Source organism: Mastigoproctus giganteus, chromosome 11 (genome assembly GCF_048544385.1).
Source record: "Mastigoproctus giganteus isolate SK-2022 chromosome 11, ASM4854438v1, whole genome shotgun sequence".
Taxonomy (NCBI): domain Eukaryota; kingdom Metazoa; phylum Arthropoda; class Arachnida; order Uropygi; family Thelyphonidae; genus Mastigoproctus; species Mastigoproctus giganteus.
The window spans coordinates 88,340,333-88,361,913 of record NC_143585.1 but is presented as its reverse complement, the minus strand read 5'-3'; the positions used below and the strand labels follow the sequence as shown (position 1 = coordinate 88,361,913).

At 36.4% G+C, this 21,581-nt stretch overlaps 1 protein-coding gene across 1 annotated transcript in view; it reads left to right on the top strand.

The window, feature by feature from the left end:
• Window positions 1–1,855: 1,855 nt before the first annotated feature.
• The window catches only part of LOC150078235 (uncharacterized), a 134,358-nt gene continuing 114,632 nt past the window's right edge, over window positions 1,856–21,581 (top strand). The window contains exon 1 of the mRNA XM_090385255.1: window positions 1,856–2,114. The gene's annotated coding sequence lies outside the window, so the exon portion shown is untranslated. The remainder of the gene's footprint in view (window positions 2,115–21,581) is intronic.

The window sequence follows — 21,581 nt, the reverse complement described above, 5'->3', positions numbered from 1 at the left end:
TTCCTCTAAAAATTACCAAGACTAATCGATGCTCCTTGCAACATAAAAGAGCAATAATATCGTATTTTCTAGAAAAATATACTTTTCCAGCCTGTAATGAGAATATTGACCCTGGAATGGTGCTGTCAGTTTTACTTCTAGCCTGGCCTTCCACCAAAGATCTTCGAATGAAAAAAGGTATATAAATAATTTAAGACGGCTGAGGATATTGGGACAATGTGTCCTCGTTTCACCTAAGTTCCTTTAAACTTCCTAGCTGAAAAAGTGTACGTTTAACTTGATCTATGCATTGAGTGGATTTAAGTTTTGCGCTTTGGTCAGTCTACAATGCATCTTCTTTCATTTGTTAGTTAAATTATAATTAATCTTAACTGTAACTATCATTTAAATATATTATCTCAGATTTATCAAATCGGGTTCAAAGTCCATGGCTACTCTGCCCATTGATTCGTGTATTCAGAGCGATCAACACTGGAATATTAACTCTAATTAAAACTTTTCCCTTATTCCGAAGAGGGATTGAAAATTAACTTTCACCCAATTGAATAACAAATGCTTTTATCCACTGGCGTGTCTTTGGAGTTCAAACAGCTACTCTCAATCAGTATTCTTTGTACGCGCATTTGTAATCACTTTTGCAAAGATTGTGCCAGGCGGGTCCTATACACAGAATCAGAAGCTAACTGCCCACTTCACTCAGGAGATTTGTAAAGAACACGTACTCTATCTCTCTATGTGTTCTCTGTTGCTGATGGAAAAACTGAACCTCGCTCAAAATGACGGGTCTTCGCAGCTTTTGTTAATGCCAAGTAAAAAGATCGATACCAGAGTGAAACAGGTTGCTTTGAGTAGCTAGGATTTTCTCAGAGGAGACCAAGTCCACGAGGAGTAAGAAATTAGTGTGCACGTGTAATTCGTGCATCCTGTGGGCGTTTTGCCTGTTTTGAGGGATGAAAATCCCAGTTCTTTGAAGAAAAACAAGCCATTAAATGCTCGCTCTAAATCGATTAAAAGTAGCTGCCATCCCGAGGATAATTATTTCTAAACTTACACCATGATGGAGATTGGTTCCACAGACGTTTGAAGTGGTGCGAAAGAAGAAACGTTTAAAACTTAGAACTGCTCAGCTAAGCATTGAAGCAAGGATTTTAATTGAAAAATTAATCGCCTGGGTGCTATGCGGAGAACTGTTCTTTACAGGGGAAAGGCTTCTAAATATCTACACCGCCGTATTTTATTTATTTATTGACCAGTATTATTCTTAGTGAACGAACCCTCAGCAGCTGCTTGTCTTTTTCCAAGTTCACCCCCCCCCCTCGTATTTCCCTACAAGCTCCACCAAGTTCCTTCATCCGTGATTAAACTGCGCAATTTCCTCCACTAACAGTCCCTTTCAGTCGTCTCTCCACTTCTTCTATTATCATTTAATGCTATATTTCTAGACGGGTTATCCATCTGTACAGAATCGGCGTCCGTCCCACAGTACAAGCAATTTCAGATCCCCCTATCCTCCCTCCCCCCTTTTTTTTCTCTCAAAGTCTGCGCAAATTGCGGAGTCTAATACAGTGACCACACATTACGTGCTCCGTAACCGCCCTAAGCAGATGTATCTTTTTTTTCCTCTCTCTCTCTCTCTCTCTCTCTCTCTCTCTCTCTCTCTATCCCCCCTCTCCTCACCTGTCTGAACTAGTTTTTTTTTTTTTCCTCTTCCCCAAAGTCTCCTCCATTTCAGAACTCACGAAGTTCGCGAGGAACCCTCTCACACACACCGCTGGCAGTGGTATAGCTCCGCTTCCTGTGTGTGGACGCGGACGGCGAAGCGGCACGCGCTTTCAGAGACGCCCTCCGAGGAAAGCAGACAGTTGTTCGGTAGCGGCGTGGAGTGCTGGCGACAGACAAGTAACCATGCGTGCTGACGACGGTGCCTCGGCTTCGGTGTGCCAAAGTAGGTTGCTTGCACGAGCAAGCGGCTGTGAGTCCGTGATATAGGTTGTGTCCGACACACAGAAACCGGATTGAAGAACAGCGAACAGAGATTTCCGTACTTGTCAGATATGTGAGGGGGGCTTTACGAAAGGGGGGGATTTGTAGCCTTGGATGTTATTTTCAGACAGGTAAGTTTTTCTTAACTTCCCATACTGGAAATTTAGCTGGTAGGCAAATCTGTTTCTAGCGATGATGTGATGAGTTAAATTCTTTTTAGTTTTCTCTACGCCTTGTCGAGATGCTCAAGAAAGTTTTAACTTTTTATCTAGCGAAAAAGGAAGAGGCGTATAAAATTTATTTTGATGTTGAGAACTTGGTCCAAAGAGGAATTTTTGATATTGTCATCCACTCCTAAAATTAGAAACACTTCAAGTAGGAGTGTCATCCACTCCTTTGAAGTGTTGGTTTCAAAAGACTATAATAGAATTATAATTAATTATAAGCGTTGATATTATCTAATAACAGTCAGGCTCTATAACTGTTAAAAGTTATTTGTATAAAAAGTAGACTTGATATATATCAGGAAGGATAACTGAGTTGTTTGAGCTCTCTGATTGACTTCTCTTTTAGAGCGTCTCTCTTCATAAATGGCTGGGCTCTAGCTATTATTCGTGAATTTATTGTTAAAATAAACCAACCTTAGAACGCACCAAGTATGATTAGTTATCGGAAATCATGTAGTCCTAAATACAGGGCAGTATACAAGTTGTTTACTGGAGCATGGACTTGCACCTGCTTACTTCAGGAATCGAACATGCGCCTGCTAACAGGAAAATCTTGTAAGAACGTTGTCACCAGGTTGCGAAAGACAAAGATTTTCAGATACTGCAAGAATTGGAAGAAAGAAATTGTGAACCCTAAAAATTCTGGTTGGCACAAAACGTGGAATATTCCCCTCAAAAAAATTTAAAAAAAACAGGAAAGACATTACAATAATATTTAAAATACAGAAAACTGGTTAATGCTTATAAAAATGGACTACTAACTAATAATTATTATATTAAATAGTTTATAAACATAACAATTAAAATTTGTCTTTTGCAAAATATAAAAATAATTATGAAAAGTTAATTATTTTTGCTCGTATTTAATGACGAAAGAATGTGCTGTGAATTAGTAAAAATATTTAAAGTTTTTCTCAGCGTAACCTAGTGAGGAAAACTTAAAATATAAATTTGATAAAAGAGGGGAAAAAATGGAGAATTTTAGTGTTCATACTACCAGTTGTATAATTATTGATTATATATTAAACATACGTTTATATATTAAAAAGACCCTGATGTTGACAAATTTACCTTTCCTAAATCCACACCAGATGCCATACACCACCCCTGCCACCACTTGAGTTCATAACGAACAACCTCAATTGCAGCGTGGAGTAATTTTATATAAAATTTCAGGCTTATAAAATGTCGTTCATGGTCAACTCAAACGCGTACACTACTGTACCCACGGCTTTCCTTACATTACAACAATAAATACCTCGTGGTATGTATTTATATAGGAAGAACAGTCATAAAAAGAAATAATAGCCTAAAGCGTCATCATTATACGTAATGGGGATATTACAGGTCCCATTAAATTCGTCCTGTACAAAAGCAAACGTTGTTTTAAACGGCATAAAAGTGAGATTATTATTTAATAAACAGCTTGGCTTTCCTCCAGCGAGTTATACTTAAACAATTCCGAGTTAATCAACTCTCGTTGCTGGATGCACACCTTTCTGTACAAGATGGCAGAATGGTTGGCAGCATAACGAACGCTTTTCAATTAAAATAATGAATAAATTAATATTGATGCGTTGTATGAATGTGCGGTGTAGTAAATAAGCGCGTAATAAATTGATTAAGGGAGTTTAATTAGTACAGCGTGAAAAGAAGGAAGACGAATTTTCTATAATTCACCAGTAAGTGGGAAGTTGGTACTTGGATGCTTCAGCCATTTCCGCGCTACACTTGCTGCTGCTGCTATGTAGATGACGCGCATTAAAAATACGAAAGTTTAATACGTTACATCCATGGCCATGACTTCTTGCTTATATTCTCATAGAAAAAAAGGACTGACTATTGTTATTGAAACGTTTTAAATAAGCGTAATTAATTTTAATTTTTGTTATGGGCTGTAAAGCGCCGCCTAGTGATGTGTTTCCTTCAACACGTAACCTCAGGCTGTAGTTATTCGGCTATCTTTCTTTCTGAACTGAATTGTGAATTATCGACGTCAACATTCAGATAATTAATCAACTCTAGTTTGTGCAAATGAGATAAAGTGTTGTGACTGAAAAGTCTTTAATGTTTATAGAATAATTTAATGGAGAACGAATCATACTGATTGGTCAAAACAAACTTGTCTGCTGGATTCTGGCATACAACTTGAAAGAATTAGTCGGTAAGGAAAGATATTTTTTTATAGGATGAATCTTATATATAAATTTTATAAAATTTATGATAATTGATATTCGTTAAATTTAAAAAAATGTTCTTTATTTTATTTATTAATAAATGAAAATTTATTTAAGCACCTTTGTTTTTATAAGGTAGCACTCATTAATTAAAAATTCGTAAAATTTATAATAGAAAGCATATTTCGTGAGTGTATTTATGCAGATGCTCTTTCAGAAATGAAATGTGGGAAGTAACCATGTTTTAGTTTTAGATTAAATATTTTTATTTCAAGCTTCACGTTCAGTTGTCTTCTCAGGTGTTATTGCTCGACAATTTGTGTGTTAGTTATGAATCTTAAGGAGTTATGAATCTTAAGGAGTCTATTGTGTCCACAAATTCATTTAAGGAGCAATAGTTTAGCGACAGAAGTGAAATCTCTCAATTCTTTGAAGCTTCTTTTTATCCTTACGTGAGTTAATTCTTCTTAAACTTTTTTATAATTGTGTTTCTGAATGGCATTTTATGCACAATCAAGACATTAGTCATTCGGTTTTACAGGCCTCAAATAAAAGGGGGTCTAAGGAGAAGCCCTGTGGTACTCCTTTAAGGATATTCAAGCTTTTTGAGATGTTACCGTTTTTGCAGATTAAGTTCTGCTGGTTAAAAAACTATTAATACATTTTACTACTCTTTCTGAACATACCACAGCTTGTAATTTGTTTTAGAAAATTATTGGTTGTAAACAATATCTTGGGTTTGTGCCTTTTTTACAAATCAATCTGAACTGAATCACTATAAGTTTGAGAGAAGGGCTTTACGTTGATCTGCAAATATATACATATAGCATTAATTAATTATTTAAATACTAGAGAGGAAAAATTCTGAAATGTTCTTCTACTCGTAGATTCTCTCTTATGACTGGGTTTATGGGTTTTTCATGTTAATGTTCCATCGGAAAGAAGAAATTTCCATATTGCTTAATGAAAGTGTACGGTCTTGATTACACTAATTAAATTTTTTTCTCTTGATTTTCGTATATTAGGCAGTCCCACGACTTTATTCTTTATTCTAATAAGAGGATTTCCTGTTGCTCTCAGCATGTATTAACCATAACTAACCTCTTAATTTGTATTAATAGAATTAGCAGTTTTTTTTCCTCTGTTAAATTATCAGCGTGGTTGCCATTAAAGGTAAAACAGGGGAAAAATTAATATTAAAATTATGTAGCTGTTATTTCTATATAAAAAAAAATATCGATAATCGATTTTTTAAACTGCGTCTGTAGATTGATAACATATATTACTGTTTAATTCAATAATTAAACGCTGTTCTTTTAATCTGTTTTCATAGAATAAAAAAGAAAAGCACCTGTAAAATTACAAAACAAAATTAAGCTCTCAATCATTGTATTCAGGCAATTCGAAATGAATGAAAAGCTTTCACTGAGGCAGCATTCTGGAAGATGATTAATTAATTACAAGGAAAAATAAGAAAACAGATTACTTCTTATTAACCTTCATTCGCAATTTTGCTAACGACGATGCACAGTGGAATCCTAAATGGCAGGGCGTTCACGCTTAAATACACTGCTCGACAAAATTAACAGAACACGTAGAAAACGTGGCGTAACTCGTGCAGCTTGCGATGAAGTGGGACAAAATTTGGGATGGTGGTTTACCACGGAATAATGATGAATTGAGGAGACGGCGAGATTTATATTATTGATAATAATCTTGCTGTGACACTTTTATTATTATTAATTATATTTCTTATTCTATTCATTCGCTAATGTTCAAGCCCAATATCCTTCTACTCCTTAGTATTTGTATAAACTGACTGCACCAGCTCAGTTCTCCTATTCTTGCTTCATTCAGGATTATATCTTAACGAATCAAACGAACCTTCGTTTGAGATTGTTCGTTGCTATCTTCTGTATCTTTAATCTTGCCTTCAGGGTGCATACAACAATTAATGTATGGACATTTTGTTGTTTCGAATAATATCATTTGAATAGAGCAATTTATATTTTAGGATTAGGCAAAGGAGATACTTTTCTCAAGACGCATAAATTGGCCACAAACAGGAGTAAAATAAGATTCGTCAAGCTGAATTTTTAACTCGAAACCACAGACGTATTCTAAAGATTTATTTTTTAGTTAAGATGCATCAAGGGGTCATTGTTCTGTACAATAATCAACGTCACGATTTTGCTTAAACTGCTAATGTCTTTTCAAATTCTTTTTAAATTGTATAGCATTTACAATTTAAAATTGCATTACTTCAACGGGCGAATCCGCTATACATTTAAAAAACCGAGACACAACTACGACAGCTGTTTCGGATCTTACTGGCTTCTCATTAGCTGATGATGGGGGAGGGCGAGCGCTTTACGTTCCAACTTTTCTTGATTTCAACGTAGAAATATTCCATATAAGAATATCCCTTCTATGGGATATTTGATATTGGGTGAAACTAGCCCAGTTCTAGGAGGAATGTGCGCACAACGAATATAGAATTTAAATTCCCCTACATGCCTAACTAGTGCTGGGGAGTTTAACGTACGTTACAAAAGTTTCCAGGAGCGGATTGGTAATTATAAATATGCCCCAGAGGGAGAAGGCCCTTCAACTTTTTTTTTTTAATTACTTCTCTTCTTCGCTGATGGCGGGGATTAGGGACCTGCATACCCTTGCGATCATTAAACCGGGAAAATAAACATTTAATGTAATCGGAAAATGAGGGAGGGGGATTACGTCCGTATATTCTCGCACTTTTTTCATTTGGCACGCTCTAAGAAGATAGGGATGACTTGTTGGTTAAATATCTCTTAGGTGCAATGGATTTGATCAGTGGAGATGGAAATCGGCTCAAGAACCGGAAATTAAGTAAAGAAAAGACTCGAATCTTTCTTTTTAATTTGTTTATATGATAATAACAGTAGCTTCTGGTTTTTCAGCTCCCACACTCGCACTGCAGAAAGATTAGTGCGGGATCCTCTATAAACAGACGTGTACAGACATAATATTTAACATTTGTGCGAGTATTCAAGGCACTGTTGTTTGTGGCCCATGGGCAAGAGTTCCACCAGAAAATTTCCCGCTATCCCGATGCCCTAATCCCTTCCCTTAACAGTTACCACCCTTTTATGTAAACGTTCAGTTCCTTGTAATGAAATGGTAAAAGGATTCAGATTTAGTACTATTTCCAGAGATTCGAACGACAAGATAAGATTTCTCAATTTTAAACAGAGTTTATCCTGTAAAACTAATTAATGTATTTCAGACTTGGAGTGAACAGATTCATATCAAACTCCTAACCAATATATTTGTTTATGATTTGAATCTAAATGGCACGTAGCGCACAGAAATGTTTCAAAGGTCTCTATTAAAAGGTGGCATACCTATACAGTATATAATAAATTTAAATTAATGAAATGGCTTGTAATTAATAAAGGGGATATTATTGGAATATTATTCCGGGTTTGGAATATCGTTAAATTATAGATAATCTCAATCCAAATGATAAATAAGAGGATCTTTTAGACATCATAATTCACTGAATACTTACTTTAGCATTCGGTTTGGTTCAAAAACTAAATAACTGAGGGATTTTTTTATCGTTATTAAATAAAACAGATGCATCAAGTCGGGTGATATCTGCTTCGCTGTAACCGTGGTTTTTGCCAGAATAGAATACAAACTCTAATTATTTTCGTAAGGAAAACCTAATTCCAGTTACTAGTTCCATAAAGTTAGACAAAAAAATCTACGGTTTTTCTAAGATGGGACGCTCCCTGATTGGATTTCCAAGACAAAATTCAGAGATAGTAGAGTGACCCAGGTTCAGTGAAGGCTGCCCCTTTTGTCCAACTTTAATTCAATTTAAACGCCACTTCCGTTGCTTGAGTCAAGAATACGAAAGATTCTAGAATAGGAGATAAAAACAAATAGCCCAGTAATATCACACAGAGAATCTAGTCTAGCAAAAGAATGAATGATTGGAATTATATAAACATGCTTCTCACATCAGCATAATTGCACTATAATGGACAGATAAGTACTTATATTTCAGCAATAAACAGTTTTATCAGAATTATGGTTCACATAACTTTGAATAGAGTCTGTTATTTTAATAAATATTAATGCAAATTTGTAACAATACCTGGCAGCATCACTGAAAGAAAAATACGTTTTTTCTAGCATAATTTGATTTTTTTTTTCTTCTGTGGGTCGTTAGCGAGGCCTTCTTTTGCCCAGTTTAGAACAAGGAAAATTCTCCATTGCTGACATTCTTTGAGTTTAACCGTTGTAAAATTCCTTACAGTACTGAGGAAGTAATTTTATTCAAGTACGCCATATAATTAATGTAACAACCCGAATTACAGTCGCCCTCACAGTTTTAGCACCTTTATGAAAAGGCACACATTTAGTTAATGGACAGAGAAACAATGAAAGTGGATTGCATTTTGTAACATCATTTAACCCCAACTAATTTCAAATTCACAGATATAATTACACTCTACAGCGACTAACTTCATGTGGCCATCATTTCATTCTCTAATTTCCAAGGGAGCCGGGTTGAATGCATCTACATCATAAATTAGGACATATGAATAGCAATTAGTATCACTTTAATAGAAAATCCGACCATATTTAAAATTCTTTTTATTATTTCAGCGATTAAAAATCGAAAACAAATACAAAAAAAAAACAATGCATACTTAGTTGACATATTTTGATCCAAATAAAACAACCTCCAACGTTCTATTAATCCTTCTATCTATGAAAATAAGTGCTGTATTACTACATACTGGCATTATTTGTAAAAATATAAAAAACATGCAGATTAATTATTATAAATCGAAATTGTTTATTTTTACATTTAGTATTAGTTAGCTACTTTTTTTTTTCTTACAAATAAACTAGTTTTAAATAATAATGTAGTACGCCATGTTTCAATTCACATATATATGAGCAAAATAAAACAAGAAGTCAAATTAATTTATTCCATCATTAGACTTCCAGGATTGGATAAATAATCTCGCTGAATCCAATATTTCCTAAGCTCTTCACATAACTCTCTTCGGTCTAACGTAACTAACGAAAATGTCAATAATTTGTTCGTTTAAATCTACTTGACGTGAGCAAAAACTATTGATTTCTATAAGATGAGGTCTTGTACTCTACTTAATAACCATTCATTACTTCTTTCATTCTCATGACCATCGGCGTGTCACCAAACTGATAATAGAAAACAAGAATAACTGATAATTTCAGCATATGAGAGGAGAGTGATCTGTAAGGGGTATTTCTTGAAAATATGAAGGAATAAGATATTTTTTTATTGGACACTTCAATAAGCAACGAAACTAACGTACATATATTCAATAATCCGAACCCCGATTATTCGAAAACAGCAAAAAGGTAGTTAATTTCGTTAGAGAATATTAAAAATATGAACTGGCACAATAATGTGCACTGGAACATTCGACCTTGGAATTTTGCGCATAACAGCGTGGAAATTTGTTTAAAGGGTCCATTAAAGCAATTAGAAGCATGTACGAGTAGTTTTTGCGTATTTAGCCTTGGGCTTCAATTATGATTACTCTGGAGCCTGAAAAATATAATACGAAATTATTCATGGCGTGTCGAAAAATTCCATGCCCGATTTTCTTATCCAATTTATGATTATTCACTTAAGAGAGAAATTCTAATAATATAGATGTCTTAAAATCGTGGCTTCTCGCCAGAGGACAGCACAGTTCAATTTTGGGAAGGGACAATAGGAATTAATCACGGGGTTCTCAGAGCCACATTTACAGAATTTAAATTTAATATTAAATCCTTTCATTTTGCGAATGAGAAAAGATCTCAATGTAAAACAAAAAAAAATGCCAAGAGGTGTAAAAGATGTAAAATGCAAACGAGATCGCGTGAATGAATAAAAGAACTTAATACTTTAGATGGAAGTCATTGTATCATTCACTCCCGGAAATTAAGGAGCTAATTGCATGTGTTAGAAATGATTATTCAGAAAGAAAATAAAGTCACGATATAAATAGTAATATCGCGGCTGAATTTTTAATTTAGCTAAACAGCGAGCAACCTCATATTTCCCTTCTTTTCTTTAACTTAAATATGACAATTAAGAAATCAGTAGACGCTCTCTTAGAGCAATTACAGTTAAATGAGAGTCTTTAAACCTATCTCACTATCTTGCTACAAACGTACTGCATTCATATTCTGGAAAGAAACCCGTCCAAAAATAAACGTAAAAAATTTCATTTATCCCTTAACGATAAATTAAAGCAGTTGGCAGTAAAGAGATACAAAAACTGAAAATGTGCTTTTCTGCAGCGCGAGTGTCTTTAATAGCACACCGTGACGCACACATTTAGTCTGTTAAAGGTAGGAGACCGCCCCTTATAAAAAAGTTTAATTACTTCAGTGTTTGTGAGTTTACTACGGAAATGAGCACAAAGCATGCTATCCATTCCGGTTTATCCTCTGCACGCGAATATTACAAAAAGGTTTATTGTAGAGCAATGGAAACGCATTGGAATGAAATTGAGCTTGCATGATCCAGTAGACCATGCTTCCAAGTTAGGAACCATGGTCTACTGGTCTTCATTAACACATGTGGTCTTCATTAACACATGTGGCCTTCATTAACGCATGGTCTACGTGGTCTTCATTATTACAGTTCGTTTAAGTTATCATTATATCGATTTATTCAATGTTTCTACTGTATTGAAGTTTTCTATGAATTATGCATTTATTGTAATCATATTTTATAATACAAAAATAGTTGATAGCATACAAAACCCAGTTCGTATAAATCAGTAAATGATCAATAGTCCAAGTCCCACTATACAAAGAGAAGAAAAGGATTACTTTATAATATTTTCGAGCAACACAAATATTGACAAATTTATCAATCATGGGGAACATAAGTTAAGTTCTCAAGGACTGATTAATGCGAATACACAGAGATGATAAAACGAAAGGAGGTTTCTTTTAATCGAATAGCAGATCACGAAGATCTTTCGAATTTCTACATTGTTCGATAAAATATGTGCTTTTTCTCACATTCCAGGTATGATCGCAAGAAGTCGATCACGAGAAAAACTATTAGTCTTCTCGCTGCTGGAAATGGATGCGAATATGATATTTCGGTGTTTGCTAGTGAAATTGTGTTCTAATTGTGGTAAATACACTGGTGTGCAAAACTTAAGGACCAACACTAAAGGTTACAACCACAATATCTTTACTTAAGGTATTCTTTACTGATGAGAGTAGATTCAGTCTCAGCAGCGATTCTGGACGTCAGCTAATCTGGAGAGATGTTGGCACACGATATTACCCGGCAGACATCACTGAAAGGGATTTTTTTTCGGTCGAGGTGTTCTAGTCTGGGGAGGCGCTATCTTGGATGGGCGTACACAACTCCAGATACTGGGAGGCGGTACTCTAACCGGTGCACGCTACTGTACTGAGGTAATCCTTCCCCGTGTGCGTTCATGTTTATGGATGATAACGCCACACCCTATCGCACTGCAGCTGTTGATATGCTTTTGGAAAGTGAGGACATTGTTCGTATGGATTGGCCTGCCCGTATGACCGATCTAAATCCCATCGAACACATATGGGAAGCTCTGGGGAAACGCCTAGCGGCACGTCCACACCCACCAGAAAATGTTCACCAGCTGAAGATGATGGCGCTGACAGAGGAATGGAGGATGTTACCGCAAGAACTTATCAACAACATTGTTCTAAGTATGGACAGGCGGTGCAAAGGCTGCGTGTACATTAGGAGTGGCCATATCTCTACTGAGGACCACCTGATTAATGCATCTGTATCATGGCAGCCAGTGCTATGTTGCTATTTTTGAATAAAGTCCCTCTGTACCGTTTTGTTTCCGTAGTTGTGTCTGTGTTGTTTCCTTCATCATTTCTGTACCTCACGAGGTTTCTTTGGTATGCTTTTCCCATATCCAGGCCACTCCTATGAGAAGCTATAGGTGAAAACCTGACTGGTCCTTAAATTTTGCACACCAGTGGATGTAGCTCGAAGAATCTAATCACATAGGTGGTCGGAATACGTATATTTTCTTGTTTTTAGCTAATAAATTTTATTATCTAGCACGCTACAGTTAATTTATAACTTTAGTTCAGTGTAGTATTCTCAAATTAAGCTGAATTTAAACGGAAATCATGCCTTATACTAGAGGAGAAAAGCTAAGGGCGGAAAGCAGTGGGAATGCTGTGGTTCGAAAGAGAACTGAAGGGGGTGGTTCTCCTACGAAACATGGCATTACAAAATGTGCTACTTGTTTGATGCTTGCGATATCTGGAACAGGACAAGAGGGGAATGTTTTTGTGTGTTTGGTGCAAAGAGTGTGACGAAATTAGGCGCCAACACAGCGTTCTGATGAATGCCCTCGAAGGAATTAAATTGTGGGCCCGTCGAGCTCTTAGCTGCACAACTCAACACCAGAGATTACACTCGTGCATTAGGCAACACAGCGACAACCCCTAAGGCAGAATGAGCTGGTACTACAAGAGGTAGTTATCGTTAGTGAGTCTGTTGTCAGGGAAACCGGAAATATATTATAAAGAGGATAAATGGAATAAGACCAGGGGTCTCCCAGGAGCAAAATTAGATGACGTTGTAGAGCAGATGTAATCTTTTAAGGGCACGAAAGATGATATTGTTGTCCACATTGGCATTAAGTGGTATTAAGAGTAGGAGATCTGAGGATTTACTTAACAGGTACAGGGAAACGTTGAGAAAAAGCCACGAGTTAGGATTAAACTTGAAAATGTCTGCAATTCTGTCCAGACACGATAAGAGTCACGACGAGAGCCTCCTTCAATCAATTCAGCCCTGGAGAGAACGTGGGTAGAATTTTTCACAGCGTAGTTTGGGCTTGCTAAGAGGAGAGCCTTAAGAGGGATGGGATACACTTCAATAGAAGGGGTGCAAGAATATTTGCTTGATTTGAGTTTTATTGGCGCATTAGCAACTAAGGCTATAATGCAGAATATTTGCTGATAGTCTCCAGGCAGTGTTAGGTAGGTCGGAAACTGCTGCCTTGGGGGCAACACAGAGACTACTAATAGATTGACAATGGCCACAGGCAGTGGTGCAAGTAATTCTTTCACTGCTTCTTTTGATTACAGCAACAAAGTAGGTGTCGGGGATTTGAAGGCCTGCTGGCGATCCTCGTGGAACATGCAAACAAATGGGCTGTGTTAGGGTAACTAAGAATAAGAACAGATGCATGTATATTTGCATGTACACCAATGCTAGGAACATAAATAAATTTTAAGTACAAGTAAAGAATCAAATGCAGACATTGTAGAGATATCGGATACGTGGTATCACTCAGACATAAGGAATGAGAATTTGAATATGGGGAGTATAAAGTGTACAGAAACGAGAGACAGACGCGGAGATGGGGGAAGGTTAGGCTCTTAGTTAAGAGGCATATTAAATCTAAGGCAGTGCATACATGTGTAGTTAGTGTAATCAAGTCAAAGGAGATTAGGCAAGGTGAGGCAGATTATTAGAAGTGTTTGGGAAAGGATGCAAAGAAAAACAGCAAAGACTTCGCTAAACACTAGAAGGAAGGGGATGAATCACATTGGCCACTTGATTTTGAAGGATTTAACTGTTGATGATCCTGCTTGGGTTTCTAATAAACTGAATAAGTATTTTATATCTACATTCACACAGGGGTTCTTTAAGGAAGGGATGGTAGAAGTTTATCAAACTCTAACAGCGAGCTAAATGGTTTTGTAATACCTGAGAGGAAAGTGAACGAGAAATTGTTAAAGCTGAACATAAAAATGCACCTGGGAGGGATGGGTTGGTTGTTATGGTGCTTCAGCATCTAAGGCTATTGTGTGCCAGGAGGGATGGGATCTATCCCATTATATTAAGGGAGGTAGCAAAGGAGGTAAGCAAACTCTTAGTCATACTTTTGAGAGAATCTTTGGATTCAATGGAACCTATGGACTGGAGAAGTGCGAATGTGTTCCCAATTCACAAAGGAAAAGCAAAGGGTGATATTGTTAATTAATTAACTAATAGTTAATTAATTAGCTAAACGTCTGTTCCACGGAAAATAACGGAGTCATTGGTTAAAGAAGTAACGCGGAGTCATTGGTTAAAGTAACGCAGAACCATTTGGACAGCATGCAGTTATACTGTAACCACAGCATGGATTTCTTAAGGGGCAGTCTTGTCTGATCAATCTGACTGGATACGGTAATGCAGAAACAAAGGAACCGGATGCAAAAAATAATTTTGACATCATATAATTTAGATTTCAGGAAGGCTTTTGATACTATTGCACATAAAAGACTGCTATACAAAGTGGAACGATATGGCATTAAGGGAAAGTTGCTGCTGTAGATAAAGGGATGGTTGAGTGGGAGAAGGCAGAAAGTGGGTTATCAAAGGGCACTGCTCTTCGTAGACTAATATTATTAGCGGAGTCCTCCAGGGTTCTGTACTGGGCCATTGTTGTTTTCAGTATTTATTAACGATATTAATGAAGGTATATCAGGCTTAATGTCTAAGATTGCAGATGATATGAAGGTTGGCAGCGTGGTTAATGACAGTAAAAAGAGTATGCTACTGCAACAAGAGCTAGAAAAATTAGGTAGGTGGGCTGGGCAATGGTAACTGAAGTTTAACATTGACAAATGTAAGGTACCGCGTATTGGTAACTGTAATCCCACATTAACGTACCAACTCTGTGGTATTACACTAAGGATAGTAGAAAATGAAAACGACCTGGGGGTAATTGTGCAGTCAGTTATGAAGTTCTCCGAGCAGTGCAGACAGGGTGCCACGACAGCTCATGGGGGTTTTATCAATGATATACGGCAACTTTTTTTAGCAGGGATAAGGAGGTGATTACCCCATTGTACAATGGTTAGGCAGCATCTTGACTGCGTCATACAGGTTTGGCGGCCTCACTTTAGTAAGGATAGATCTGTAAACGGGGGCAGAGAAGGGCAAATAGATGGGTAAAGAGAAAAAAGGGTGGTCTTACGAAAAGAAGCTTCAGTTCTGCAAATTGCAATGTCTGGAGACCGGGCACCTGCGAGGTGATCTTATTGAGGTGTTTAAAATTTGGAATGGATTGAGCAAGCTCACTGTTGATGGAATTCTTCCTCGCATGTGAGGCATACATTCAAATTGAAAAAAAGATGGTTGCAGAATAGATAGATGTGCGGAAGTTTGGCTCCAGCCAACGAGTGGTTGATTGTTGGAATGAACTTCCAGCTGTTGTCGTGGCAGTGGGTAGTTTGAATAAATCCAAGGAAGAACTAGAGAAACTATTGGAGGGGATAGACAGGTAATGTGGGATTTTTTTTTTTTTTGTTTATGACGTATAAACTTGCTTTATCAAAATTGTCAGAATTTTTTATCGATGAAAGTAGAGAGAATACAGAAATTTTATCAGAGCCTCTAAAGAGAAAGTGGGTTCCGAAACCAATCCATAAATATTACGAAAATGGAGCTCTGCAGAGGTGATGGTTTGTTATTTGGACAAGCATAATTTGCGTTGAAAGTGTTATGAGTAAAATGCCCAACACTGCGTTTTAGGAGAGAAAGGTGTTCTGTGCCACCCACCAAAATCTCAAAATAACGGAGACGTTATAGAAAGAATTTAGTTGTAGGTCTTATCATTTGGGAGAAAAGTAACTGTACGCCGATGAGCGAAGCCTTCAATAAACACCGCCCATATGAACCAGTTGAAGATTAGGTGAGCTCTTCAAAAAGTCGCACTTGTGGGTATAATCACAATTTCCACTTTCCACACCTAGTGCAAAACATCTGAGTTCGACAACCCTCAAAGAGGGAAGAATTTTTATGGGGTTTTTTCATAACGTGGCTAAGTTCGCCCGTCTCAGGCGAATGTTGCTTGGCTTTTGTTCCTGGAAACTCGGGTTTTTCTTCAAATCGACTAAAGACCACAATTTACAGACATATAAGAGCGCGAAGTCAAAATCTGCAGACGACGTAAATATTGGTAGGGTCGTTAATCATCAAAACCAAGCAGTTCTCCATCAAAATGACTTAAAGAGGCTTTAAGAATGGTCAGAAAAATGGCAGTTACTCGTATGTTTTAATGCAGAAAATGCAGGGTCCTTACATTCAGGAAATAATAACTCCAAAATAACTTATTCACTTGGTGGGGTCCAATTAAAAATAGTAGAAGAAGAAAGGGATCTGGTAGTTACGATACGGGTAGATATGAATTTTTCTCGAACAGTGTAAACAGGTGGCAAGGAAAGTCCATGGTGTCCTATTCGAAGATTTATCGAACGATACCCTGTAGAGATAAGAAAGTCATAATACCACTGTACAAAGCAATTGTAAGACCGGTTTGGAATACTGTATCTAAGCATGGAGCGGCCTCTGTAGCCGAATGGTAAAGTGCGGGAATGCAGTAGCACATGCTCTTTGAGTAGACCGATGCTCAAGCCCCTGACTGCTAAATACGGTCGATCTACCAACCCGCACTGGACCAGCGGGGGAGATTATGGTCCATTTCCCTCAACATGAATCGTTGAGGAGGCTTCCATCCTGCAATGGGTTGATAATGGCTGCAGTTTACCTTTTATCTAAGTATGGAGACCTCATCTGAAAAAAGACATTGAGCTTCTTGAAAGGGTACAAAGAAGAACAACTCACATAGTGAGATCGGAAAAAGGGGTGGCCATGTGATAAAAGACTACGCATATGTGGGCAACAGAGTTTGGCAAACCAGGCATCTTAGAGGGGAATATGTTTAGACTAAATTGTAGGAAATTCTTTTATCCAGCGATTGTTGGAAGAAGTTGCCTTCGCGAGTAGTTGAGGCTAATAATTTGAAAAGAATTATTTATACGTCAACTAGATAATTAAATACATAATTCCTCTACTGTTTTTTGTTTTGTTTTTTTTGGCCAGTACAAAAAAAAAAAAAAAAAAACCTGTGGCTTCCTTGTACTATATGACTAATACTAAAATCCATATTAAAATACGGTGCAGTATGATCTACATTGCCTATGTGTCTAAAACCCTACAAACAATCAAGCAATGTTCAAAAAGTCAATTCTGTTAAAATCTGTCAGGGAAAAGTTGACAAATGAATATAAAACTTACTGTCGTTGTCTCAACAAATGTTTCTCCACTGTTTAGATTTTGTCAGCTTGAATTCAACGCACTTATCTCTTCCTTTTAATATTTTGAAGAAATGATTTCTGCAAGCTGTTATCTATACCAGGCCATCCCAGATCAGTTACCTCAACTCATTAAGTCACTGCGGTGTGTCGCGGGATTTGCAAATAAAAAGGAGGCCTGACAAAATCAAAATCCATACACATTCGGTGGCCACTGAAATATGTTATCGCACGTAATAACGTGATCCCCTCCAACGGGGTGAGAATAGCAGCTTTAAAATGCCGTGACATGTATATATAATATGAAGCATCCGGATATATGACCTAGCATGCGGTCTTTAGAGCATCCTACACAGAATTGAAAGTGTTATATTCAGACGCGTATCCACTATCATTGGCGTGCAGGCCAATGATAAACATTTATCGCATTCCATATATTCATTTTCAATTTCCATTGCATCATTTTGTTGGTATAAACTTTCTCAACAAAAGATCTGAGCAGTCTTCCGGAGATGCTAATTCAGAGAGGAGGAAGGGATATCTACTCTATGGCGCCAATAATCACTCCACTTTCGTAATTCTCATGAATTATATTAGAAAATAAGCTAGACAATATAAAGATGACTTAGTTTGGAAGGTTTCGATTTGGGAAATGAAATATTTTTCTCAAAATTTGGTGATCATAACGTCATATTAAAAAAATCATGATTAAAAGCATTTGTTAATTACAGACATCCCAAAGTGTAAAACTTTTAATACAACAGCAACCGATCCAAACTACTATCATAACTTCTACACCGGGCAAGTGCACTGACGTCATAATATGTTTCTCAGTTATTCGTTGCTGCCGTCATTTTATGCATAAAAAATGTTTCTAAGTCAGCCACAAAATGGTTTTGGAAACCATTTTTGAAAATGCTCACGTATAACGCATTTAAATCAAGCTGCGTTTCCTAGTGCACGTTTTAGATGGTTTTACTAATATCCGCAACCGTCTTATGACTTCTGTCCGGACTTAAATAAATGCACAGAACGATGCAGGAATGTGCCCATGATGCTGGTATGTATGGCAACAAAACACTAATGACGTCACTCATCTCGAATGCATGAAATTTCTTTTAGGACGAAGAACTTTTTCTATCTCTAGAGGAAATTAAAAGATTCCTTCCACTTCGCTTTCACAGGAATGTGTTCAATGCACTCGTATATATGGAAGGATGAATTCAAGAGAAAATATGGCTACTAGTAGAAATATTCACAAATTCAACAACTAGCCTGCATCTAAAATTTAACGATTCTCATCGGCTAGTTGTATAGCATAGAAATTACTCTCTTCTATTCAAGTTACTCTGTCATTTCAGAATTTTCAACGCAGCAGGTATCTTCAACGAGATTCACCCTTTTTTTTTCCTTAATATTCACACTTCTTTTATTGCCCGTTAATTATAGAATTCATAATCAAATGGAGAGACAAATCCAATGATTGTAATCCTCAAATAGGTTTGTCTCACAATAGTCTCTGGCTACAATCCCAACGCCTATTAGCCTTTATATCAGCAACCACACAGAAACTCGATACACAAAGTGAAGCTGTTTGAGTAACACATTGTCTCTCGAATATCTATCCATCATTGTCAACAGATGCAGTGGTTGATTCTGGCAAACTGGCCACGCATACCCACACGCAGAATACCGGGTATTTTGATGTTGTAGACTGATCTGTACAATTTTATTCGAAATAGCAGCTATTCTTCTATGAAAATAGGTAAGTAAATATTTCTGCTGTCAGTTAAAATCAAAAACGATGCATTCTCACAAGTGTATTCACAAAAACATTCTCACAAATGCATTCTCACAGAAGAACAAACTCTGCAACGAGTTTCCCTGGTATTGCACTATTTTCAAATAGATGGCCTCTATACACGGTTAACTGATCATTTATTTAAAAGATGAGTCTGCTATGACAGCCTGCTTCAGGACTAACCAGTCAATCGTCAGATAGCAAGTGGCCTGTGACCTGTAGTCGCAACACAAAAACAAAACAGGCGTATAAGAATTGGCCCATGTTTTGCCTATATACGAAATCAGTTGTCTAAGTCTAATTTAGCTTAAGTTGTCTGTTGAAAGTAGCACAATACCAAAGAAACTGAAACAACGGCAGGTTTAATCTGCTGTGGTAAAGACATTTCATTATCCAAGAAGATTCCATCCTGTTGTCCACAAAAACAAATCAAAAGACAAGGTGACCATTACAAATGTTTACCGATTTATAACGACTATCTGTAAGTTCATTTGTTGGTGTTTAATATTCATTGATATGTGCTCTTCTAGATATACTCAAAGACCTCTAAAAACAAAAAATAATTAAAATGCGACACCCCTCAATCCCCTGATTTTAACGAGTTTACCGTATATCATTTAATTTTAAACAAAAATATTTTTTTTGCATATTTTTGAATTAATCGCAGCTCGCTGTACTTTAAATATTCACTAACAGCAATTCCTCATTATACAGAAGCGTCTTTCTTCAAACATTCTTCGTTAATATTTAAAATTTTCTGTTTACAGCATTCACCCAAACAACATCGCAAAATGTCGCGTAGGATGAACTCTAAACTTAGCCTCTCAAGGGACCCGCGCTTTTTCTCTTAAAAATAACACACACGCGTGTGGAGGAAGGGGGGTGTTACTCAGTAATACTGCTACCTGTTGATCATTAAATTCTGTGTCAATATTATCTTACGTTCGTAATCAGGAAAACAAATAGGCAGTGACTTTCAAAGGCACCGAAAGGATATTTTTATTTTTCCTCAGCACGTATACTTTTTTTTTGTTAATTTATACTTCAGCTGAGTGTATTTGAATCGCAGGCATCGTCCGAAAACTTAAGACAGCAGAGGGTATTAGACTGAAAGAGAATATAAAATAAAATGGATTTAAAAGAAAACAGCTTTCAAGAGTTGAACAAAACATTACGCTCATTACACTATTTTTTTTACGTATTGCATTATTATTCTGCTAATTCTTGATAGCAATTGTTATTACTGTAAGTCATCAAGAAATTAATTTAAAGGCATTTTTCAGAATGTTATAATTTTTTAAATTTTAATCGTGCGATGAAAATTGTAATAATTCGGATTCACTTTTAATTTTCTTTCAGATACGTTATTATGTCACTGTGTAAAATTAATTTTTAAGCGCCTTATCACTTTATGTAATAATTTCTAGAGAAAAAATGGATTCTTTAAATTAACTTAAATATTCATTAGTGATTTAATTTTATTAAAATTTTTTATTTATTATTAGTAAATTTATTCAAACACCTTTTATTTTTTAAGATACTCTCATGAATGCCACAATAAGTTCAGCTTGTCAATAAGCTGAGCTACGTGCTAATATTAAGTTAATGCAAAACATAAAAAGAAAATACTCTTTGAATTAAGAATACAGAAAAAATCCAGCAAATGAGAACCTTGTATCAGTGATCGCATTTGTTTTTTTTTACAATTCATGCAAAACAGAGTGATATTTCTTTCTTTATAAGATGCTTGCAGGACTATCTTGTCCTTTGATCTGTTTTTTTTTTTTTTTTTCCATCAGCAAGACTTAAGCTGCCTAGATAATGCAATAGTCTTATTTGTCACGGAGAATAAAGACCACTGCAAAACAACAACTCTAAACTTAGCCTCTCAATAACCTTTGCAACGGTTATCTTGGCATTGCATTACTTTCAAAGAGATGGCGTCTCCAAAAGGTTAATTTGGACATTTGTTTAAAAGATGAGACTGCTATGATAGGAGCCTGTTCAGGACCAAGTGGTCTCTTATTAGATAGCCGGTAGTCAGTAATGACCACACGCAGACTGAACACTTGTGAAGAATTTGCTCGACATGAGCCCTCATGTAGTATACGAAATCAGTTATCAGAGTTGTAAAGTAGCTAAAGCTGTTCAGAGTAGTGCAATACCAGGCAACTCGTTACAAAAACAAGAGTTTGTTCTGCTATGAGAATTAATATAATTGTATTA